General features: G+C 36.3%; 1 pseudogene; it reads right to left on the minus strand.

Annotated features, from left to right (window-relative positions):
• Positions 1-3,339: 3,339 nt before the first annotated feature.
• LOC135598247 (26S proteasome regulatory subunit 4 homolog) lies at positions 3,340-25,017 on the minus strand (annotated as a pseudogene).
• Positions 25,018-25,022: the final 5 nt, after the last annotated feature.

Genomic DNA, 25,022 nt, shown 5'->3' on the forward strand with positions numbered 1-25,022 from the left:
GCAAAAGCATCAAACTCGGCTCCTGCTATTATTGAAGACATAGAGAATTAAACATATTTTGATGAAGAGGAAGAAGTCGAAGGACAAGAGAAAAAAGACAAATTTAATGAAGATGATTTGTGTGAAAATGACGATAATATTGATTATGATGAATGACTTTGATGTAAAATTTTATTATTTTAAATGTTAAAACTTTTTGTTATTGTGACATTGTGATTTTGTATCTTAGATTTTCTTAATTTAATAGCATATTTTTATTTAAAATTTTAAATAATTATATTTATTAATTATATTATATATTTTTATATTTTAGCCCTCGCTTCGCTCGGGCGAGCGCCTAGCGCCTCGGGCGTTTTTGGACCTTGGCGCCTAGCGCTTTTTAAATCACTGGAAGGAAGATGAAAGCAAAGAGGAGGAAGCATACCCAGAATTAGTGGCACATGGTGCGCACTATGGGCAGCATGTGCGCGATGACAACTGATAGCAGGCAGCTCGTGGGCAAAGAGGGCTCGCATTCTAAACCATTTAATAAATAGTTTTTTTTCTTAATAAGTTAGATCAAAACACCCAAAACAAGGGGGGTCCGCGTATCTATTCAGAGACTGCTAAACACCGCCCATCTTATACCGGTCTAAACAAAACAACATCCCATAAATTAACCCACAAGAAATCTTACAGTCCATTCTGCTAGTTTTTGACATTCTACATCTTTCTTTGATATCAATGTAACTAAAGTCATGCATATCATGAGTACAAACCAAAACTCTTTCTACTGATGGGGTATACACCCAGTCTCATGGAAAATGAGGGCTAATTAGATACAATTTCAGAAATGGTAATTTATAATGAGATCTTACTACTGCTATATGAATATATAGATTCCAAATATCCAAGAACAGAACCACGTAGCATGCTTGCATTGTTAAACTCCTAACTTTACAGGAATATCAGTTTTAGATTTACCTCATGATGTTTTCATGTAACCAAAAATCCTTTCCCCGTAACAAAATAAAGTTCCACAGGATATTAATGTTAAATGTGCTACTTGTCCTATGCAGAAATTTGGTCAAAATGGTTTAGCGCTATCAAGACAAACATTTCGACACAATTAAATCAATATTTGAACTACATTATACCAACAAAAACACTATAATCCAACTATTTAGGGTCAATTATGTGAATTATTTCCCATCATTGACGTCTGAGTATAATCATCAAACAATAAGGTAAAAGCTTAATTGGTTCAGAAACATTCAATCAGATCTTCGTCATGTGGCAAATCCCAAATATTAAATGTGCAAATATAATAAATTCAAATAATTATAATACAATCCACATAATTGAGGTGAGAGGAAAGAAACATGCAAAAAAAGCAAAAAAGATAAAGATAAAAACGATCTTTAAGCTCCGACTTAAGGGCATCAAAGTCACCTGGAAATAGTCTTTGCTTGAAGTGTGAGCAATTGTACCTAAAGGCAGAATGAATCTAGTGAATTAAGAGAGACGAAAACTACTGAACAACATAGATCAATAAAGAGAGACCAAAACACTTGTGTAAAGATTTGCCAAATAACCAAAGGGAATAAGGCTGGCAAAAGCAAAGACTAGTGGTCTAAAACTCAATGGAATTAGCACGACCTACAAGTTTCAACAAGAATAAACTGATTTATCTTTTTGATGTCTAAAACTTGCTCAATATTAGACATGATATGGTTTAGACAACAATATCTTGAAGGTTAGTGGTCCATAGTGGCAATAACAAATACCTGAGACCACTTGCTCATGCGGCAATTAAACATTCCGAGAAAAACTGCGAGTGAATTAGTGATCCTTCTTTATGCTTTAGCCAAAACACAAAAGATCAATAGTTCAACTTAGTCAGCATGAATCCTGACCCTTTCTGGAAATGTCATGTGCCAACAAAGTGAATCAATGTATATTTTGTCCCATTTCAATTTCCATTTGTGACAAGTTGAAGTCCCACCTACTGAATTGCCATTCTAGTTTATCTTTCGTATTTCCTGAAAAAGACATGTTCCAACATGAAACAATTTAGCATATACTTTTGATTTCAAACTAATTACATATTACCTCCCATAGTTAGCTACCATTAGCATCTCGGTCCTTACACTTCAGAAATTTACATTGGCATCCCTATAGTTACGAAAGTGAAACATCTAAGTCAATTTACCTATACACCATTAATTTTACCGATATAAACATAAAAATAAAGAGCAAAAATGTACTCTTAATGTTCCAGTTGGTCATGGCAAACAACGTCAGTGGTGGCAAACGGCAACGTCGCGGGTGACTATTGTGGATGAGGAGAACGACGATGAAAGATAAGGGTCGCTATGCATCTACATCGACGTCGACGCAGTTGCCGAGCGGGGAAAGGGTCACCGATGCAGATGTAAGGTGACGCTACTCGGCATACGCATCGATGGCCCTTTTGCTCGACAACTACGTCGCGCCGACGTAGATGCAAAGTGGCATCACTCAGCATCTGCATCGACGACCCTTGCAGATGCAAAGTGATGTCGCTAGGCAACTACATCAATGTCGACGTAAATGTAAAGCAACGTCACTCGGCAACTGCATCGACGTCGACGCAAATACAGAGCGACGTCACTCGGCAACTACGTCGGTCGCTCTGCATTTGCGTCGACGCCTACGCAGATGCAGAGCGACACCGCTTTGCATCTACGTCAACGCTGATGCAATTGCCAAGCGACGAAAGAGCCACCAATGCAGATGCTGAGCAGCCCTTTAGCCACTCGACAATGCCAACGACGCCGACGCCGATGCCGATGCAGAGGCACTCTTACCTCTCACCGCTACTCTCCTCATCCACAATAGCCACTCGCAACCCCCAACAATGCCACCATCCGCCACCACCGATGTCATCCACCAACGTCAACTAGAATGCTAAAATTACCTTTTTGTCTTTTGTTTTTGTATTTTCGTCGATAAAACAAACAATGTTATGGTAAATAGACCTAAATGTTTATTTTCGTAATTATAGGGATGCCAATGAAACTTTTTAAAGCATAAGGACCGAGATGCTAAAGGTAGTTAAATACAAGGGGTATTCTGTAATTAGTTCTTTGATTTCTTAAAACATAAAAAACACAACACATTTATATAAAAGGTATGTGATTACAACTTGGGCATGAAGATGCACAATATTTCTCAAAAGATTATTTATGTTGAACCATTTTTGTTATCCAATTTGTGATTATCAAGGTCCACAAACAAACATCTAAAAATAATATATTGAGAATCACGATAATCAAAAGCGACAAATGAGACAAACCTTCATGTTATAAGGCAAGCGAATTAATAGCTCACATGTAGTCCCTTAGGCACCCCTTCCTTCTTCTTAAACGTCACCTTCTCCTTGGCCTTCTTGAAGTCTGCATGAGTTAGCTGAGCGTAAGATGATGTAGCTACAAATTACTTTGATATGTAACTGAGGGCACTTTGGGAATGCAAGATAAAGCAAATGGGTATTAGTTTAAACTCTCAATCCAATGCAGGTCAAATTCAACTAGCCGATCCAAACCTTAATTAGCCTGAGTAAGGACCTATATGGATCATATGGTTTAATACCAAATGGTGTTGTTTTTGTATTATCTTTTACTGATAATGTGTGAAAAAGGTTGGAATATTGCCCGATAAACTGGTGAGATACCAATGCAACAAGGTGTCAAGACCAGAAGTCGACCGAGCTTTCTAAACCTGGTTGTAGACCTTTAGACTTGAAAACATGAAGCATAGACTTGAGTGTTCAGAGATCACCAAAAATGTCACCTGAACAAATTTCCAATATGCTTTTGTAAGTAAATCTCCCTCAACATGTAAATAACTTTATTACATCCAGCCCAAAGAATGATCGTTTCCGGTTCTTTATTCTACTTCTTATAACAAGTTTTATCCAAAGCAATGATACACTAATAAAGATTGATACAAAATTTAGCTTCCTAAAATGGTCATGATCCTCTTGCCCCAAGAAAGAGAAGTAATAAGAACTTGAATCATCAAGGAACCCCCATTCGGGTAAATTAGTGGCTTTATAAAATACCTACCAGGAACTATAACTGGGGTCAGAAGAAGTCATCTAGACAATACAGCTTTATAATATGAATATGAAAAGCAATCTAATGGAGAACGTAGACTAAATACAGCTTACATGAACCATCACATTTAAATTATAAAGAAATGAGTTACCTTTATAGAATATGAGAGGTAATATGAAAAGTTCTCCTGTCTTTTAGTGGTTAACTTTTTAAGTGATCAATTTCTGAACATTTAATAGGAACATAGGAAAAATTCATAAAATCCCTAGGGTATGGACAACTGGCATTCAAAAGTCAATATCCATTTAAAAAAGCATGTATACATCCCAAACAAAAGGTATATAAGACCACAATAACAATTGCTGATAATATTAGTGTAATAACAAAAGCTTTATCTAACAATGACCTTCTATATAAAAGAATACAATTTTACATGTAAATATGTGACACACCTTCATCCTACGCTCTCTTAAAGCAAGCAAGCCAGATTCAGTACAGATTGTCTTGATATCAGCTCCAGAGAACTCGTCCTTTGTCATGACAAATTCTTCCAGGTTGACATTATTGGCCAGCGTCATTCTAGAGGTATGTATCTAAAGAAATTAACATGAAAATAAGAATTTAGCAAGAACCCGCAAAGTGTACAAAAACATGCACCGGTGTTCTATAAGTATCCTATATTTGTTCATGAAACATAACAAACCTGAAAAATACGATGTTTAATGTCTGGCAACGGGAATTCAATCTTCCCATCAATACGACCAGGCCGAAGCAAGGCTGGATCAAGGCTTTCAATTCTGTTGGTTGCAAGACCTTAACATCCCCCCTTGAGTCCAAACCATCTAACTGGTTCAGCAATTCCAACATGGTTCTCTGTATTTCATGCTCACCACCAGAATGAGCATCATATATGAAATTGGTCAGATAGAATAGTCTGATAATTTTAACTATGATTTACATACAAGAGAAAGAAAAAAGTGAGACTTTTATTTCTCATCGACAGACCTTTTGGTGCCAACTGCTTCTATCTCATCAATAAAGACTATCGAAGGAGAAGGTTCATCTGCCACTCTAAACAGTTCTCTAACAAGTTTTGGGCCATCACCCAAATATTTCTGAATCAACTCACTTCCAAAAACATGCAAGAAAGTTGCTTAAGTTGAGTTAGCCACAGCCTGAAATTAAGCATTCATAAATAGTACAAAAATTAGGACTTTGCAATAACCAATGCAGATACCACAGCATTCAGATCACCATGCAACACAAATTGGATGGCAAAAACCTTTTAGGTCGCAAACCCACAAGAGAAAGATAATTCCAATTCTAAAGTGAAACTCAGTTAAGCTTTTTTTTTTTTAATTGGCCACCACCATCTAGATTGTAAATTTGTAATAATAGAAGGTCAATTTTTAAAAAAAAAAGACATCCATTGGTAAAGAAGAAGTGCACAGGCAATAAAAACATCCTTTCTCATTTCTCTTCTCTATTTACTCATAATAAATGCTGATAGATATACTAATCTATATTCTATACAAATGTAACTAAATAGAGATCAAGAGAATAGAGAAGAGGGAGGGTAAAGAATGTGTGGGGCAAAGTTGTAAAGTCCATGTTATGGAAATTCACATGCTACACTCTCACATTGGCAAGTAAAGTTTTCCCAGTTCCAGGCTCCCCATATGGTATAACTCCCTTGGGAAGCCTAATTCCAATATCTTCATACAGCTCAGAATGAGTAAGAGGAATTTCAACAGCTTCTTTAATTTATTGAATTTGTGCATCTAAGCCACCAATATCAGCATAAGATTCCAAAGGAGCTTTTTCAACTTTCATGACAGAAACCATAGGATCAAGTTCATCCTGAAGAAGCCCAACAACAGACAAGATCTGCAAAAGACATTTTAATCTAATCACCCATTTATCCACTCAATAACAACATATCCTGATATAATATTTCAGAATTTAACAATTATGTGAACAAAAGCCACCAAGTAAGAAGCATATCATTATGTATCATGTCATGTGAAGATGCATAAAAGGTAAGGATTAGAAACATCTAAAGCACAGGCTAAAATAAAAAGGACAAAGACCAATAATTATTTTACACTTCAGTTGAATAAGATACAGGTACATAATAATTCTGCAAAATCTTCTGGATTGGAAAAATCCAGAGTTAGATGTAGCTTGACCGGTTTCTTCACCCACACCTATAAACAAGTCAAGTTGTATATTGATCCAACCAATAAAAATATTCCAGCCCATTCAGTGTAGGTTACACTGCAGAGGAGACAAAATAAGTGTCAACCAACTGTAAGAAAGCTTTTCAAGAAAACTATATTTCAATCTCTGCAGCTGTCTCTTCAATAAGGATTGGACCGGACACTTGATTTTACTCCTAGGAGAAGTCCAAAACAAGAGGTAGACAAGCTAAATAAGACATTTCTCCTTTATTTTCAAGAAATGTTTTGAGTCACTTTGAAAATATTCAAATAAGAGAAGAAGGAAAAAACAACAGAAAACAAAAGGAAGAGGTGGAGGTGGAGGTGGAGATGGAGGCAAGACATACAGGAGTGGGCGACCCAAATTTCTTCTCACATTTAGAATTTCTACGATTGTTGAAAGCAAGTACACAACCCATCTATTAAGAAGCTAAAGAGGCCACCATTTGAATAATATCCAATTATTCAAACATATAGATAAAAAAAGAACCCAAACTGTCACTTTATCAAAGACTTTGACTAACTCACAGAATTAAATGACCACTGAAAATAAATGAAACAATCTTAAAGGATTAGAATTCAAATCAAACAGAGTAGATAATATAATTTGTAAAAACAAAATCAATGCTCTAGCTACCCAACATAGGTTTCCTAGATTGAGTGACTCAACACACAAACATTTAGATACATTCAAAAGAAACAAAGTTCCTAAGAAGAAAAGAACATGATGATTCTTAAGCAGGCATATGCAACAAAACTTGGATCTCCTACAGTCCAGCCCATGAATCTAATATATTACCATGTATCCTAGCAAAATGAGGCTCAATTTACCTTCTAGACTTCAATTCTTTTGTTATATTCTTAACTTTTGGACATTTAAGATACCCCCGGCCATAGAAATTATGTTGGCAAACGTATGATGCCCACAAAGGCTTCATAATGCAAGAAATTCTCTCCCATAAAAATTGACCACAAATCACTCGAACCCCAGATCTTCAGCTAACCAAGTTCGTCGAGCCTAAATACCAGTGATCTATGCAAATGCACATAATATTGCAAGTTATTTTTCATAGAAAACTAGCAAATTAGGTATATCAAGAAAACCACAACAAATTCGCACCCTAAACACTAAAAATCTTCACCAATCCGAGATCATGCGACCAAACCATAATCATTAAACCAGCAAAACTGACCTTATTGGGCATAAGAATGGCAAAGTCCAGTTCCAGTTGATCCTTGTCGACAAAAGACGGGATCCTAACGTAGTACTCGAACTTTTTGTCCTTTTTGTCGCTATCGTGCTTCCTATCGCCGAGGCGCCACTAGTTTCCCATGCCTCCGGGGGTTCCCTGGCCCATGGATCCTAGGGTTTCGAGGAGTACCACCATGAGAGCTCGAGATCGAGAGTAAGGCTTGGGGATTTGGCTTTGGAAAAGAGGCGGAAAAAGAGAAGCCGATCTCAGTTTTCATTTGCCTTCAAAGTGACACAAAATTACAAATACACCCCTCTAAATATAGTTATTATCCTTCTAATTTTAAGGTACCCTCCAATCACCATCTATTTAATTCTTAAGATTCTAACTTACATCAACATTCTATATTATATGACAAGAATGCTTAAAAAATTAAATTTTATTTTAAATATATTTAAGTTACATTTAACTCTTAAAATTATAATTTACATCAATCTTATATGATTGGAATACTTTAAAAATTATTTTTATTTTAAATATATTTAAGTAATATTATATATGGGATTAGGCATGATTGCAATAGAAGAATAAACTAAAAAAATTATATAAAATATTCAAAAAACAAACAAGTCAATGTGAATGATATAAAAATAGACCAGACATAAAAAGAATTCATCAATTCTAATAGTTGAGGCATTACGACTTATTAGAAATACCGTGGAAGAGATAACACATGATTCCAATTATTAGGGATGCCTTATGAAAAATTTGTATTAAAATAATAAAACACATATGTTATATTAAAATTTAATTATTTTCATTCAAATATAATATAGCCAATTATTTAGAGCAAGACTTAAATTCTTAACTTTAATAATCAGGATGTTTTTTTTTCTCTATTTAATGGTTCACCACATTACTCCATTACGGTAAATAAAACTCATTTGACACTTACTATGTGGAATAATATGATTGCAATCAAAGCTAGATTTTAGAAGGGATTCCATCCAAAATATATAAAATAAATAAATAAATACACAGTTAATCTTACAAGAAACAAGCAAGCAAGTATTCAGAGCATAAATACAATTAGTGTTTCTCATCATGATGAGATGGGCAAAATAGCATTAAATTTTCATACTCCTTTCTGCTTCTGTTAATCACATCACATCTTTAAGAAACAGAATCAGTCAATCTAATCTCTTTATAACATTAGCTTAGCAATCTTTTGACGAAATTAAGATACTTGTTTTTCAGCCATTAACAATGGACACAAAAGCAGAAAAAAGAATTCTGTAACAATGGACAATGTCAAAATGGCCTATCGAATTACGTAAAACAAATAAAAGAAATAGTTTGTATCGATACTTACCAGCAAAGCAGCAGCATCATCAATGGAGTGATTCAAACATAAAGACCATTCTTGGCTTGTTTGAAATATACAGCTCTAGGATCACCATCCATGCAATTTCATAAATTTTGGTCCTTTGTTGCATAACATTAATCAAGTTTTAGTCACTTCGCCATGAATGGTTGTTTAAGAGATATCAGGTGATTTTGTTTATGGGGGTCAAAACACAAATAGAGGGTGCAGTATTTAGAAAAGAAAAAAAAGGAAGTCTCAAATAAAAGTAAACATTGCATTTCTTCGACAATTATCTTTGTGAAAATTAAGTGTTGGTTGCTGAGACAATGGATCTTTTGTTCTACATACTAAGAAAGAAATGGTTTCAGACATGTTCACGTACCTCATCAAGTCTTGGGTAAGGATGCTTAGGAAGCACATCTAACACCTCTTTGTCCACAATGCACTTGCCATGAATTTCTTTATAAAGGTCTATGCATAATCTCACTAAATCTTTCTTTCTGAACGCAAGCTTGATAAGGCAACATCACTCCTCGAAGCCACTTCTAGAAAACCAGAGCTTTGTTCACAATGTACATGCCAAGAAAATTAATGCATTATTGTGGTGCTTATCAGCTTGTGAAATATCTCTCGATAGTACCTATACACTGAGGCTAGCAATTCATACCAATATCTGATTTTTCTATTACAACTAGCATCATGAACCGGTTGACTTCTATTTCCTTGTGATGACCTCAAAGAATTCACAGCAACCTTAAGGAACATTTTCTGATGAAGTAATGTACTTCCTAATCTGACAAGTAAGAACAATTATGTCATCATAATTCATTGAGGTTTAAAGTATTTTTTCCCCTGTAGTTCTAATGGTGAAGCAAACTTCCGTACATAGAAAACCTGGCTGTCAACAAATCATGCATACATCAGAATCATCTGAGAGAAAATGCAGCATAAAAACCTCCAGTTGTCTTCTTCTGTTTTTATCATCCTTCCTGAACAAGATAACATTGAGATACTATTCCTTTTACCTGTGTTGGATGCTGTCCTTGATCATCCCAGCTTTTATAAAACAGAATATTGGCTGTTGAAGCTGCCATCTAGCAACTCCACTTTTGAAATGTTTTAAAACAATTATATCTGTGTAACCTTCAACTGTAGTTATATCTGCAAATCATGCTTTCCACTCGTTAAGTCTTCCTTATACAATTCTGGACACCACAAAATTATCCATAATTAAGATCATACCTTCAGGAGTTTCTCTTCATGGCTGAAGAAAATTCACGTGCTTCTTTTGTAATAAAAAACTTCTCCTCCTAACCTTTTTATAGCTGGCTCAAAGGAAAGTCTGGTTGATGTTGATGGCACAAACAGAGCTACCATAAGATACCCCTCCAGCATTTTGCTTCTCAATGAATTCTTCTCAATCTTTTCCATCTCAATTGCTATTTCAAATATTCCATTCAAAATATCTGGAACAAACTGTTGAGATTCACTGACATCATCAAGCTAGAACTTGTTGCCACATGAAGCTGAAAACTTCTAAGAATCAAATAAATAGCACTGGCTGCCACTCATGGGTAAATCTAAAAATGGCCTCCTTCAGCGTGTCTTGTCAAAGATGATGGTTTGCATAGTAGATTGGTGGAGACAGGATGTGCTCTGAGAAAGATCAAGTTCTCAACACTGATAGTTCAATGAGAAAAGATAGATGCTTGATGGCATCTCGTTGAGCGATCGCTTGAAGTCAGCAAATCCTTCTGCATTACAAGACCTGATGGAGTGAATAAAGCCATTGCAGATTAAGAGGCAACTAAAACAACGCAAAATCATTTCTTCAGACAAATTTGAGGAGTATAAGAAAAATTAAGTTACAAAAAGAATGTATTATACAAAAACTATATCATAATAGAAATCAGAAGTTAATTAAAGGGGAAGAACAGAACAAACACAGATTAACTACAAGCACAGAACTAATGTGAGAACTAATTAACATGAAACCAACATCCTAAACAGTGTTAATTTGCCATTCATTTTGATAGTTAGAGGAGAAAGAAAAAGAATTGGTGGTAACATGAACAACAATATACTTGGAGACCATGTAAAGATCAGTTACCTCTACCGTGTAAAGATCTTTGGAGACCATGTTGAGCCAATTTTCTCTGCTCCAGACATCACTCTTCATTAGCAACCAACACTCAGCAAAATTATACTTGTTCTGATAAGGGAGAGATTGAAAACCTATCATTGGCAAACACCAACGATAGTAGAACAGTTTGTTTATTTATATCCCTGGGACATTTTTCAAGTTTATCACATAAACCCAGTTACACTCCTCTGGAATTCTTATAGTATAGAACGGAAATGAGATAGTACACTTAATTATAACTTGGTTTCATAGAATGCATAGCCTCAGTTTTGCCTTAGCTTAAAGAAACTCATCAATTTATCTGCCATAAGCAATATGAATGAAGAAATTATAGTGCGAGTCTGCTTTATGCATCTTATTAGTGCACTTATAAGGATATTATGGATGAATGAGTTCTTCATCCACCCTTCTGGTCTTAAAGTTCCTAAATATTATGTCGATCTATATTTAAATGAATTTTGCAACTGTTGAATACCACCAAAATTAGAAACTGAGAGTCTTGATGATGAGATGCATCAGTCAATGGTCAGTCCAAACCACTGGAAAAATGATCCTTAACAAAGAGCATTTTTAGATTTCACTGATTCATATTGCTACAGATAATTCAAATAAGCTTTCCATTTTCCCATGGTCTCATTTTTCACATCAATATTATAGGACTTCACCACCATTAATCCTTTTCATTAAACTATAAGTCAATGTTCAGCACTCGAATGATAATACTTAATTAATTGGTAAGTTCAGCCAGAGAAATAAAGCATATGTTTGGTTCCCTTATCCATTAGCATGGGCAATATTATATCGAGAAATAATTTGGCAATGTTCATTGAGTTAATGTTGTTAAGGCTGACTACGAGACATGATGTCCAATAGAAAAAATGGGGACACGGTGGATGTATTAGTATAATGTAACAATCATGAATTAGGTGCCAAAATTGAATAATCATGAATAAAAGCCTAAACTGAAAATGATACTTGTTAAACTACAGTAAATGCCAAGATAATGTAAGACAATGTAGGTTATAGTTCAGAGTAAAGGCAAGCATAAACATTTAAAAACAGCTAACTTGGTAGATGAATATGCCTGCCAAAGACATACCTGCACTCGAGGCAAAAGTGATTGTGATAGGACTGCAGACAGCATACTTAAAACCCCAAAAATAAACAATTAAAACATATGATCAAAGCAAAGTAGGATAATTCATCTCTTATAAATGTACTTATAAGGAGATGAACAATTGAGAGTTCCTCTATGACCCATTGAAACACAAGATGGCACTGATTGAGAAAGGATAAAATATGAAAGCAGTTCTTAACTCGCTAGTGTTAGATCATTGGCTAAAAGCCTAAAATTGGATACTGCTGTCAAGTAACTCTTGTCGGAAAGACAAAATGCATAAGAAAATCTTATTATTTCTTGAGCTAATCTAAATGTAAAGAAGTACTGAGAGGTAAACAAGTATGAAACAATGGTGTATGCAAGTCATCTATTTGGCACTCTGGTTGCTGAATAGATGTTACCAGTAAAATTTTGCACGATTTTTGTTTAAAAAGAAGCTGATTTTATTGCTCGTGGAATCAGAGGACAGATTTTGACTGTGTATCCAACTTCGCAATAAAAAGAAAAAAAATACCCATTTTCCTTGTAGCTGAAGAAGTTATCGCAGATGTTGCTGGTCTACTCTTGTTGCATCAGGTGCAGCAACTCAGCGAAGGAGGCCTCATCGTTCCCGTAGAAGGTATCGGGCATACTCAGGAGCTCGTGAATCCTCATGGCAGTGGGGTCGGAGGCATCGTCGACGATCGCCGCCGCGAGAGGAGGAGGAGGAGGAAGAGGATCTTGAAGCCCTAGGATGTGATGGGAGCTCGAGCACTCCGGTTCCTCCGGTAACTTAGTTCCGCTATTTCTCAGGGCCAGGATCTCTGGTTCCAGCAGGGACCTCACGATGGTCCAAAGCGCCCCCTGGTCGTCCCACGCCTGGTCGACGGCAACCTCCTCCGGGGGCTTGATTTTCGGCGTTTTATTGATGCCGGGACCGGCGCCGTCGCCGTACTTAGGGAGGCGGCGGATAATGCGGACCACCTCTTTCCGGTCCTGAGGCCAGGTGAGGAGGTCGGGGACGGCGCCGGGAGGTGCATCATGTGGAGCGAAGGAGATGGCGGCGACGTCGGTGGCGGTGAGGGTGGAGAGCTCATAGGCCTTCTTGAGGAAGCAGGCCCTCCTCTTCTTGAACGCGGTGCGCCGTGCCCTAGGGTCGGCGATGAACCTCACCGGCCGCTTCATCTTCGCCCGAAGAGAGACAGAGAGAGAGGAGGGCACGACGGAGGATTGACCAAGGACGGCGAAGCCAAACACGAAGAGAGGGAGAGAGATCGAAGGAGGAAGAGAAGAGAGAGCGAGAGCGGGAGTGGGATGGGGGTGGAGACTGAGGATATATGTATATATAGGCCGCGTTAAGTTCAACTGGAATCGGATCTTCTAGTGAAGCGGGTCCGAAGCATGTGCGATGCGACATCCACTCGAAACGGATCCGAAACATGTGCGATTCACGTGCTGAGTAGTCGTACGGGAGAGAAAAAAGGTTGCGGTGTGCTTATTCATTACAAACACAATAAAATGCTGTCTTCAGTATTTAGCGAAAAAATGATCTCTATAATGATTTAATAATTAGCATAAAATGTTTTCAGAATTCTCACCAATAATATATATATATATATATATATATATATATGTATATATTTTTTAAAGCAAAGGAGAAGAAGATAATCTCTCTCTCTCTAAACATCACGGGCAACTAATTTTGATATTAATTATCCTGTGAAAGAGCTGAGCAAGCCATGAAGTTGTTCTTCCTCCTCACAATAGATAGGCTTTTATTATTTGAAATATTATTATATCATTTTTATGTATAATTTAGAAATTATGTCAGATTTTAATGAGATTTAGAACATTACATTTGATTTATACATCATAACATTACATGTATGTTGTACATATTAACATCCATTAGATAATAATTGTTATTCAATATGTTCACAATATACCATATAGCATGTGTTTGAGATCAGATCTTAGAAGTTCAGAACTTTTTTAATGACATTTTTTATGAAACTGCTAACCAAAATTTTCATTTCTTTTTGTGCTTCAGTTTTCTTTCAAAATAAAGAATAAGAGATTTTCCATAAAGACTTCACAAAGAAAGTGTTTTATAATGTCTCTCACTCTCTCTCTCTCTCTCTCTCTCTCTCTCTCTCTCTCTACAAAAGAATTGAGCACTCTATAAAGTAAAATGGACTAACAAAATTTTGCTGCTCAAGAGATCAAATAACCAGGAAAACACAATACAGGGAGAAGACCAGTACTGGGTGGAGTGCACCATCAAATAAAGTAGTATCCACCTCATCCCTACTCAGAGAAACATAGATTCAAATCATCCCAATTGCCTCCAACAATCTTCTGCTGCTACATGGTGGAGTTTGGTGTCAAAATATGAGGTGGCTTGAGTTCAAGAATTGGCAGGGATTTCATGGAGCAAATGACTCAACAATGTGATGTCAGGAGGCACAACCAGACCAAACAATGGTGTTCATGCTGATGTGTCTCATATGAGGGTGTAATTAGAGAACAACTGCATCAGGTTGTGAAGAGCTTCAGGATAAAATTTCCTAGCAAACAAGTAGCAAGGTCTCTTCATTCCATTCCACAAACAAGGTTTCACAGTCACCACTTTCTGCAAAATAAATAAATAAATACATGATTGATATAAACAAAAAAGAACTCAATACTACTGTTGAGGTTGGTCTTTGATTATAAAACACTGGAAGGACAGTTAAATAGCAGATTTGGTGTACTCAAGTTTGAGCGATTAGTTTCTCTTCCAGATTGTGTTGCGATGGCATTAAACAATTATTTAATAGCTTCAACAGTAACAGTCTTCGGAACACTGCATAGTCGATCACCTGGAAATAGTCTTTGCTTGAAGTGTGAGCAATTATACTTGAAGGCAGAATGAATATGGTGAATTAAGGGAGACGAAAACTACTCAACAACATAGATCAATAAAGAGAGACCAAAACACTTGTGTAAAGATTTGTCAAATAACCAAATGGAATAAGGCCGGCAAAAACAAAGACTAGTGGTCTAAAACTCAATGGAATTAGCACGAGCTGCAAGTTTCAATAAGAATAAACTGATTTATCTTTTTGATGTCTAAAACTTGCTTAATATCAGACATGAAATGGTTTAGACAATAATATCTTGAAGGTTAGTGGTCCACAGTGACAATAACAAATACCTGAGACCACTTGTTCATGCAGCAATTAAACATTCCGAGAAAAACTGTGAGTGAATCAGTGATCCTTCTTTATGCTTTAGCCAAAACCCAAAAGATCAATAGTTCAACTTAGTCAGCATGAATCCTGACCCTTTCTGGAAATGTCATGTGCCAACACAGTGAATCAATGTATATTTTGTCCCATTTCAATTTTCATTTGTGACAAGTTAAAGTCCCACCAACTAAATTGCCATTCTAGTTTATCTTTCGTATTTCCTGAAAAAAATATGTTCCAACATGAAACAATTTAGCATATACTTTTGATTTCAAACTAATTATATATTACCCTCCATAGTTAGCTACCTTTAGCATCTCGGTCCCTACACTTCAGAAATTTACATTGGCATCTCAATAGTTACGAAAGTAAAATATCTAAGTCAATTTACTCATACACCATTAATTTTACCGATAAAAACATGAAAATAAAGAGCAAAAAGGTACTCTTAATGTTCCAGTTGATGATGGCAAACAATGTCAGTGGTGGTAAACGGCAACGCCATGGGTAACTGTTATTGATGAGGAGAGCGACGATGAAAGATAAGGGTTGCTATGCATCTACATCGACGTTGATGCAGTTGCCGAGCGGGGAAAGGGTCACCGATGCAGATGTAAAGAGACGCTACTCGGCATATGAATCGATGGCCCTTTTGCTCGGCAACTACGTCGCACCGACGTAGATGCAAAGTGGCGTCGCTCAGCATCTGCATCGACGGCCCTTGCAGATGCAGAGCGATGTCGCTAGGCAACTACGTCAATGTCGAAGTAAATGTAAAGCAACGTCACTCGGCAACTGCATCAACGTCAACGCAGATGCAGAGCGATGTCACTTGGCAACTACGTCGGTCGCTTTGCGTTTGCGTCATCGCCTACGCAGATGCAAAGCGACACCGCTTTGCATCTACGTCAATGTTGATGCAATTGCCAAGCGACGAAAGAGCCACCAATGCAGATGCCAAGCAGCCCTTTCACCACTCGACAATGGCAACGACGCCGACGCCGACGCCGAAGCAGAGGCACTCTTACCTCTCACCGCTACTCTCCTCATCCATAATAGTCACTCGCAACCCCCAACAATGCCACCATCCGCCACCACCGACGTCATCCACCATCGTCAACTAGAACGCTAAAATTACCTTTTTTGTTTTAGAATTTTTGTTGATAAAATGAACAACGTTATGGTAAATAGACCTAAATGTTTTATCTTCGTAATTATAGGGATGCCAATGAAATTTTTTAAAACATAAGGACCAAGATGCTAAAGGTAGTTAAATACAAGGGGTATTCTGTAATTAGTTCTTTGATTTCTTAAGACATATAAACACAACACATTTATATAAAAGGTATGTGATTACAACTTGGGCATGAAGAAGCACAATATTTCTCAAAAGATTATTTATGTTGAATCATTTTTGTTATCCAATTTGTGATCATCAAGATCCACAAACAAACATCTAAAAATAATATATTGAGAATCACGATAATCAAAAGCGACAAATGAGACAAACCTTCATGTTATGAGGCAAGAAAATTAATAGCTCACATGTAGAGTCCCTTAGGCACCCCTTCCTTCTTCTTAAACGTCACCTTCTCCTTGGCCTTCTTGAAGTCTACATGAGTTACCTGAGCATAAGATGATGTAGCTACAAATTACTGAGATATGTAACTGAGGGCACTTTGGGAATACAAGATAAAGCAAATGGGTATTAGTTTAAACTCTCAATCCAATGCAAGTCAAATTCAACTAGCCGATCCAACCACTAAAGACGTGTAGTCCAACTCAAACTAATCAAGTGAGAGTGTCTCTTCAAAGAAGACTAGTTAATGTTCCATTTGTTGGGTATGTCCCTACCATATCAAATTTGTCAAACTTAATATGCACCAAGCCAAGGGTAATATTCAAGTATTTGACGATCTTGTTTGAAAAACCTTTGATTAAAACAAACGTTTGAAAACCATCAGAATCCATATCAACAATATTAGTTTTGAATTATTCGTATTGTTTCTTATCAACTATATGATCCAACATGTGCCCAAGAGCAAGAATTTTACTTATAAGCCAAACCTTATTCTTTTACGTTGAACTGATCTTATTCAGTTTATATTTTACTTTTTAAGTTGATTTTTTTTTATTTCATTATTTAGGGCCTTGAATGATTCTCTCCCAAATTGTCTCACTTCTCAAGGCTATAGAAGAGAATTGGGAAAAGAAAAATAAAGAACAGAGAATCAGAAATTAAGACAAGATCAAGACATTTCCAAGAGCCAAGGCATCACCACATCACTTCTCTATACGAGAGATAAGCTGTCATAAGAAATGGGAACAAAATAGATAAGTAGCATCTTTCCTTTCCATTTTCTATTTTTGGAGGAAGAAGAGGATCTCTATTCTAGAAGCATGACAAACTGTTTCAGTGGTCAACCACTGTTAAGACACATTGGTGGAGGTTTAGAGCCTATAACAAACCTTAATTAGCCTGAGTAAGGACCTGCATGGATCATATGGTTCAGTACCAAATGGTGTTGTTTTTGTATTATCTTTTACTGATAATGTGTGAAAAAGGTTGGAATATTGCCCGATAAACTGGTGAGATACCAATGCAACCATCTTTTACTGCTTCTATCTCATCAATAAAGACTATCGAAGGAGAAAGTTCATTTGCCACTCTAAACAGTTCTCTAACAAGTTTTGGGCCATCACCCAAATATTTCTGAATCAACTCACTTCCAAAAAATGCAAGAAAGTTGCTGAAGTTGAGTTTACCACAGCCTGAAATTAAGCATTCATAAATAGTACGAAAATTAGGACTTTGCAATAACCAATGCAGATACCACAGCATTCATATCACCATGCAACACAAATTGTATAGCAAAAACCTTTTAGGTCGCAAACCCACGAGAGAAAGATAATTCCAATTCTAAAGTGAAACTCAGTTAAGCTTTTTTTTTTTAATTGGCCACCACCATCTAGATTGTAAATTTGCAATAATAGAAGGTCAATTTTTTTTAAAAAAAGACATCCATTGGTAAAGAAGAAGTACATAGGCAATAAAAACATCCTTTCTCATTTCTCTTCTCTATTTACTCATAATAAATGCTGGTAGATATACTAAACTATACAAATCAATAAAGTGTTGTCGCTAGAGTTAGAGCCAATAAATAGCACACATAAACACAAAATACAAATGTAACTAAATAGAGATCCAGAGAATAGATAAGAGGGAGGGTAAAAAATGTGTGGGGCAAAGTTGTAAAGTTCATGTTATGGAAATTCACATGCTACACTCTCACCTTGGCTCCCCATATGGTATAACCATCTTGGGAAGCCTAATTCCAATATCTTCATATAGCTCAGGATGAGTAAGAGGAAGTTCAACAGCTTCTTTAATTTATTGAATTTGTGCATCTAAGCCACCAATATCAGCATAAGATTCCAAAGGAGCTTTTTCAACTTTCATGACAGAAACCATATGATCAAGTTCATCCTGAAGAAACCCAACAACAGACAAGATCTGCAAAAGATATTTTAATCTAATCACCCATTTATCCACTCAATAACAACATATCATGATATAATATTTCAGAATTTAACAATTATGTGAACAAAAGCCGCCAAGTAAGAAGCATATCATTATGTATCATGTCATGTGAAGATGCATAAAAGGTAAGGATTAGAAACATCTAAAGCACAGGCTAAGATAAAAAGGACAAAGACCAATAATTATTTTACACTTCAGTTGAATAACATACAGGTACATAATAATTCTGTAAAATCTTCTGGATTGGAAAAATCCAGAGCTAGATGTAGCTTGACCGGTTTCTTCACCCACACCTATAAACAAGTCAAGTTGCATATTGATTCAACCAAAAAAAATATTCCAGACCATTCAGTGTAGGTTACACTGCACCAGCTGTAAGAAAGCTTCTCAAGAAAACTATATTTCAATCTATGCAGCTGTCTCTTCAATAAGGATTGCACCGAACACTTGTTTTTACTCCTAGGAGAAGTCCAAAACAAGAGGTAGACAAGCTAAATAAGACATTTCTCCTTTATTTTCAAGAAATGTTTTGAGCCACTTTGAAAATATTCAAATAAGAGAAGGAAAAAACAACATAAAACAACAGACATTGCTCCCGCTCCCACTCCCGTTGCCGCTGCTCGCTGCTGCCGCCGCTCGTCGCTCTCGCTCCCGCTCCCGCTCCTGCTCCCGCTTCCTCTTTTCTCAATCAGCACCCCCTTACACACCTCTTACTTCTTCTCCTTCAGTATACTGTTAACTGTATACAGTATACTGTTAACAGTATATTAATAATAGTATTTATATTTATTAGATTAATAATATATTATTTTGATTTTAATATCATTAATTTTTATTTATTTAAAATTATTATATTTAAATAATTATATTTAAAATTTTAAATAATTATATTTATTAATTATATTATATATTTTTATATTTTAGTGACTCGCTTCGCTCAAGCGAGCGCCTAGCGCCTCAAGTGTTTATGAAACTTGACGCCTAGCGCTTTTTAAATCACTGACACAAATAGAGGATGCAGTATTTAGAAAAGAAAAAAAAGGAAGTCTCAAATAAAAGTAAACCTTGCATTTCTTCACCAATTATCTTTGTGAAAATTAAGTGTTGGTTACTGAGACAATGGATCTTTTGTTCTACATACTAAGAAAGAAATGGTTCCAGACATGTTCACGTACCTCATCAAGTCTTGGGTGAGGATGCTTAGGAAGCACATCTAACACCTCTTTGTCCACAATGCACTTGCCATGAATTTCTTTATAAAGGTCTATGCATAATCTCACCAAATCTTTCTTTCTGAACGCAAGCTTGATAAGGCAACATCACTCCTCGAAGCCACTTCTAGAAAACCAGAGCTTTGTTCACAATGTACATGCCAAGAAAATTAATGCATTATTGTGGTGCTTATCAGCTTGTGAAATATCTCTCGATAGTACTTATACATTGAGGCTAGCAATTCATACCAATATCTGATTTTTCTATTACAATTAGCATCATGAACTGGTTGACTTCTATTTCCCTATGGTGACCTCAAAGAATTCATAGCAACCTTAAGGAATGTTTTCTGATGAAGTAATGTACTTCCTAATATGGCAAGTAAGAACAATTATGTCATCATAATTCATTGAGGTTTCAAGTATTTTTTCACATGTAGTTCTAATGGTGAAGCAAACTTCCCTACATAGAAAACCTGGCTGTCTACATATCATGCATACATCAGAATCATCAGAGAGCAAATGCAGCATAAAAACCTCCAGTTGTGTTTTTCTATTTTTATCATCCTTCCTGAACAAGATAACTTGAGATACTATTCCTTTTACCTGTGTTGGATGCTGTCCTTGATCATCCCAGCTTTTATAAAAAAGAATATTGGCTGTAGAAGCTGCCATCTAGCAACTCCACTTTTGAAGTGTTTTAAAACAATTATATCTGTGTAACCTTCAACTGTAGTTATATCTGCAAATCATGCTTTCCACTCGTTAAGTCTTCCTTATACAATTCTGGACACCACAAAATTATCCATAATTAAGAATTTAAGATCATACCTTCAGGAGTTTCTCCTCGTGGCGGAAGAAAATTCACGTGCTTCTTCTGTTATCAAAAACTTCTCCTCATAACCTTTTTATAGCTGGCTCAAAGGAAAGTCTGGTTGATGTTGATGGCTCAAACAGAGCTACCATAAGATACCCCTCCAGCATTTTGCTTCTCATTGAATCTTCTCAATCTTTTCCATCTCAATTGCCATTTCAAATATTCCATTCAAAATATCTGGAACAAACTGTTGAGATTCACTGACATCATCAAGCTAGAACTTGTTGCCACATGAAGCTGAAAACTTCTAAGAATCAAATAAATAGCACTGGCTGCCACTCATGGGTAAATCTAAAAATGGCCTCCTTCAGGGTGTCTTGTCAAAGATGATGGTTTGCATAGTAGATTGGTGGAGACAGGATGTGCTCTGAGAAAGAGCAAGTTCTCAACGCTGCTAGTTGAATGAGAAAAGATAGATGCTTGATGGCATCTCGTTGAGCGATCGTTTGAAGTCAGCAAATCCTTCTACATTACAAGACCAGATGGAGTGAACAAAGCCATTGCAGGTTAAGAGGCAACTAAAAAAACGCAAAATCATTTCTTCAGAGAAATTTGAGGAGTATAAGAAAAATTAATTTACAAAATGAATGTATTATACAAAAACTATATCATAATAGAAATCAGAAGTTAATTAAAGGGGAAGAACGAGAGCGGGAGTGGGAGGGGGGAGACTGGGGTTATATGTATATATACGCCACGTTTAGTTCAACTGGAATCGGATCTTCAAGTGAAGCGGATCCGAGTATGTGCGACGCGACACCGGCTCGAAATGGATCTTAAAGTGAAGTGGATCCAAAATATGATTCACGTGATGATAGTCATACCAATAATATATATATATATATATATATATATATATATATATATATTTTTTTTTTTTTTGAAGTAAGGGAAAAGAAGATAATCTTTATCTCTCTCTCTAAACCTCACAGGCAACTAATTTTGATATCAATTATCCTGTGAAAGAGCCCGCAAGTCATGAAGTTGTTCTTCCTCCTCACAATAGATAGACTTTTATTATTCGAAACATTATTATATCATTTTTATTTATGATTTAGAAATTATGTCAGATTTTAATGTGATTTAGAACATTACATTTGATTTATACAACATAACATTACATGTATGTTGTACATATTAACATCCATTAGATAATAATTGTTATTCACTATGTTCACAAGATACCATATAGCTTGTGTTTGAGATCAGATCTTAGAAGTTCAGAACTTTTAAGTTGTTCTCTATTGTTTGTGTTTTTAATGACATCGTTTATGAATCTGCTAACCAAATTATTCACTTCTTTTTGTGCTTCAGTTTTCTTTCAAAAAAAGAATAAGAGATTTGCCATAAAGACTTCACAAAGAAAGTGTTTTATAATCTCTCTCTCTACAAAAGAATTGAGCACTCTATAAAGTTAAATGGACTAACAAAATTTTGCTGCTCAAGAGATCAAATAACCAGGAAAACACAAAACAGAGAGACGACCAGTACTGGGTGGAGTGCACCATCAAATAAAGTAGTATCCACCTCATCCCTACTTAGAGAGAAACAAAGATTCAAGTCATCCCAATTTCCTCCAACAATCTTCTGCTGCTACTTGGTGGAGTTTGGTGTCAAAATGAGGTGGCTTGAGTTCAAGAATTGGCAAATGACTCAACAATCTTCTGCTGCTACTACTGCTGAGGTTGTTCTTTGATTATAAAACACTGGAAGGACAGTTAAATAGCAGATTTGTTGTACTCAAGTTTGAGCGATTAGTTTCTCTTCCAGATTGTGTTGTATAATTGTAGCTGAAAACAGATAGCAGCAAAGATTTTGTGACGATAAATACAAGTCAAACATGGAAAGAAAATGAAATTCTTCTAGTATCAGTTATGATTCGGCATGAACTAACCAGATTTGTTACAGTCGATGGCATTAAACAATTATTTGATAGCTTCAACAGTAACAGTATTCGGAACACTAAATTAAAATAGATGCTTTTGGTGCTTTGGAGTTCAATCCTCCAAATAGTGAACTGAGAAAATATTTGACTTCTTTTGACATTTGACATTATTTTCTTACAAGTTATATCGGCTTCTAATTGAATAATTAAATTTCATCCATCAGATTATTTTTTTATTTATTTCTCTAAAGGCTCAGATTAAGGGTCATCAATCCCTTCAAATTTGTACTGTGCCTCATGCATGTATCGTGCTACTATGTATGATTGCATAATGTCTCAAAGGTTTTGGTTGACGTAGTCATGTAGAACAAGCATTTTCTTACAAAGTCCTACCACTTATCACTATCTATGACAAAAATGCAAGAATTTTAGATGGATATCTGCAACATGTTCCAATTTCCTTTTATATGCTTCATTAAACCTAAGCACATGAATAAACTGAAGTAACTCAGAGGAAAAGAAAAACTATAGAACTTGGCAGTCAGCTTGCAAAGATTAAGTTACTTTTGCCTAATCTGATGTGCTTTCGGTGATTGTGACAACACTAACGAAAGTAAATCAGGAATAGGTGAACCAGAAAAAGGAAAGAATCAGTATATATGAACACAAGTTCTAAAAGATTTACCTTTTCATCAATGGTGACATGATAACTCTCATCAATAGACTGTCAACAAAACCCATATCAGTCAACAAGAATTTAGAGGCATATGGACATCCTAAAGTATGAATTTTTGAAAGAGAGAATGCTTACTGAAATATTCTTCGGGAGCTCAAAAGTGACATCTTGTGCTCAATATGCTTTTGGATGCCACTTTCCTTCAGACCAATCAACACGCATCACGGACCAATTGGCACTTCCAATAGGATCCACTATCTGCAGGATGTCGAAATGTCCTGTCTAGTTAGTGATACTATTAAATTCCCAGATAAGCCATTACTCAGGAAAGCCAAAATGCAAAATGATCTAATGTACTTACACTCGAAAGAGTTGGAAGATAGTGTTCATCAGCATAGCAGTTGCGACTATCAAAACCTGACTGAGGTCAAGAAATGGGCAAAAATAGCAATCGGTATTGCTGGTTGATCAATATGAGGGAGCAACCATTGAGTGATTCAACACATAAACTTGTAGATACATTCAAAAGAAATAAAGTGTCTAAAAAGAAAAAAACTTGATGATTATTAAGCAGACATTATGCATCAGAACTTGGATCTCCTACAGTCCAACCCATGAATCTAACATATTACTATGTATCCCAGCAAAATGGGGCTCCATTTACCTTATAGACTTCAATTATTTTATTATCTTCTTAACTTTTGGAGATTTAAGGTACCCCCGGCAATAGAAATTATATGGGCAAATGTATGATGCCTACAAATGCTTCACAATGCTCACTCATAAAAATTGACCACAAAACACTCGAACCCTAAATCTTCAGTTAACTAAGTTTGTCGAGCCTAAATACCAGTGATCTATGTAAATACACATAATATTTTAAGTTATTTTTATCAGAATACTAGCAAATTAGGTATATCAAGAAAACCACAACCAATTCGCACCCTAAACACTAAAAATCTTCACCAATCCGAGATCATGCGACCAAAACCATAATCATTAAACCAGCAAAACTGACCTTGTTGTGCATAAAAATAGCATAGTCTAATACCAGTTGATCCTTGTCGACAAAAGATAGGATCGTAACGTAGTACTTCATTCTGATCGACGACGAAACGATGACATGGTTCTCATCGATGAGCTCGTCCAGGTTTCTGACACTTATCGGCGACTCCCGAAGATCATCGAACTTGGAGCGATCCTCCTCGTTCTTCTCCTCGTAGGGACAAAGGTGCTCCTGGTTGGCGGCGAACGCCACCTCCATGAGGAGGTAGTCTTTGACGAGCTCGACCTTGAGGATGTGGAGGCGGCACTTAGAGAGCAAGGTGATGGTGGGGAGCCAGGCAACAACCTCAGAACCCATCTGCCTGCATTGCTTCCGTTTGACTTGGGACGGCGATGCTGCCAACTCAATCTTTTTATCCTTCTTGTCGCCATCGTGCTTCTGATCGCCGGGGTGCCCCTAGTTCCCCATGCCTCCGGGGGTTCCCTGGCCCATGGAAC

This window comes from Musa acuminata, chromosome BXJ2-1, assembly GCF_036884655.1.
Source record: "Musa acuminata AAA Group cultivar baxijiao chromosome BXJ2-1, Cavendish_Baxijiao_AAA, whole genome shotgun sequence".
Taxonomy (NCBI): domain Eukaryota; kingdom Viridiplantae; phylum Streptophyta; class Magnoliopsida; order Zingiberales; family Musaceae; genus Musa; species Musa acuminata.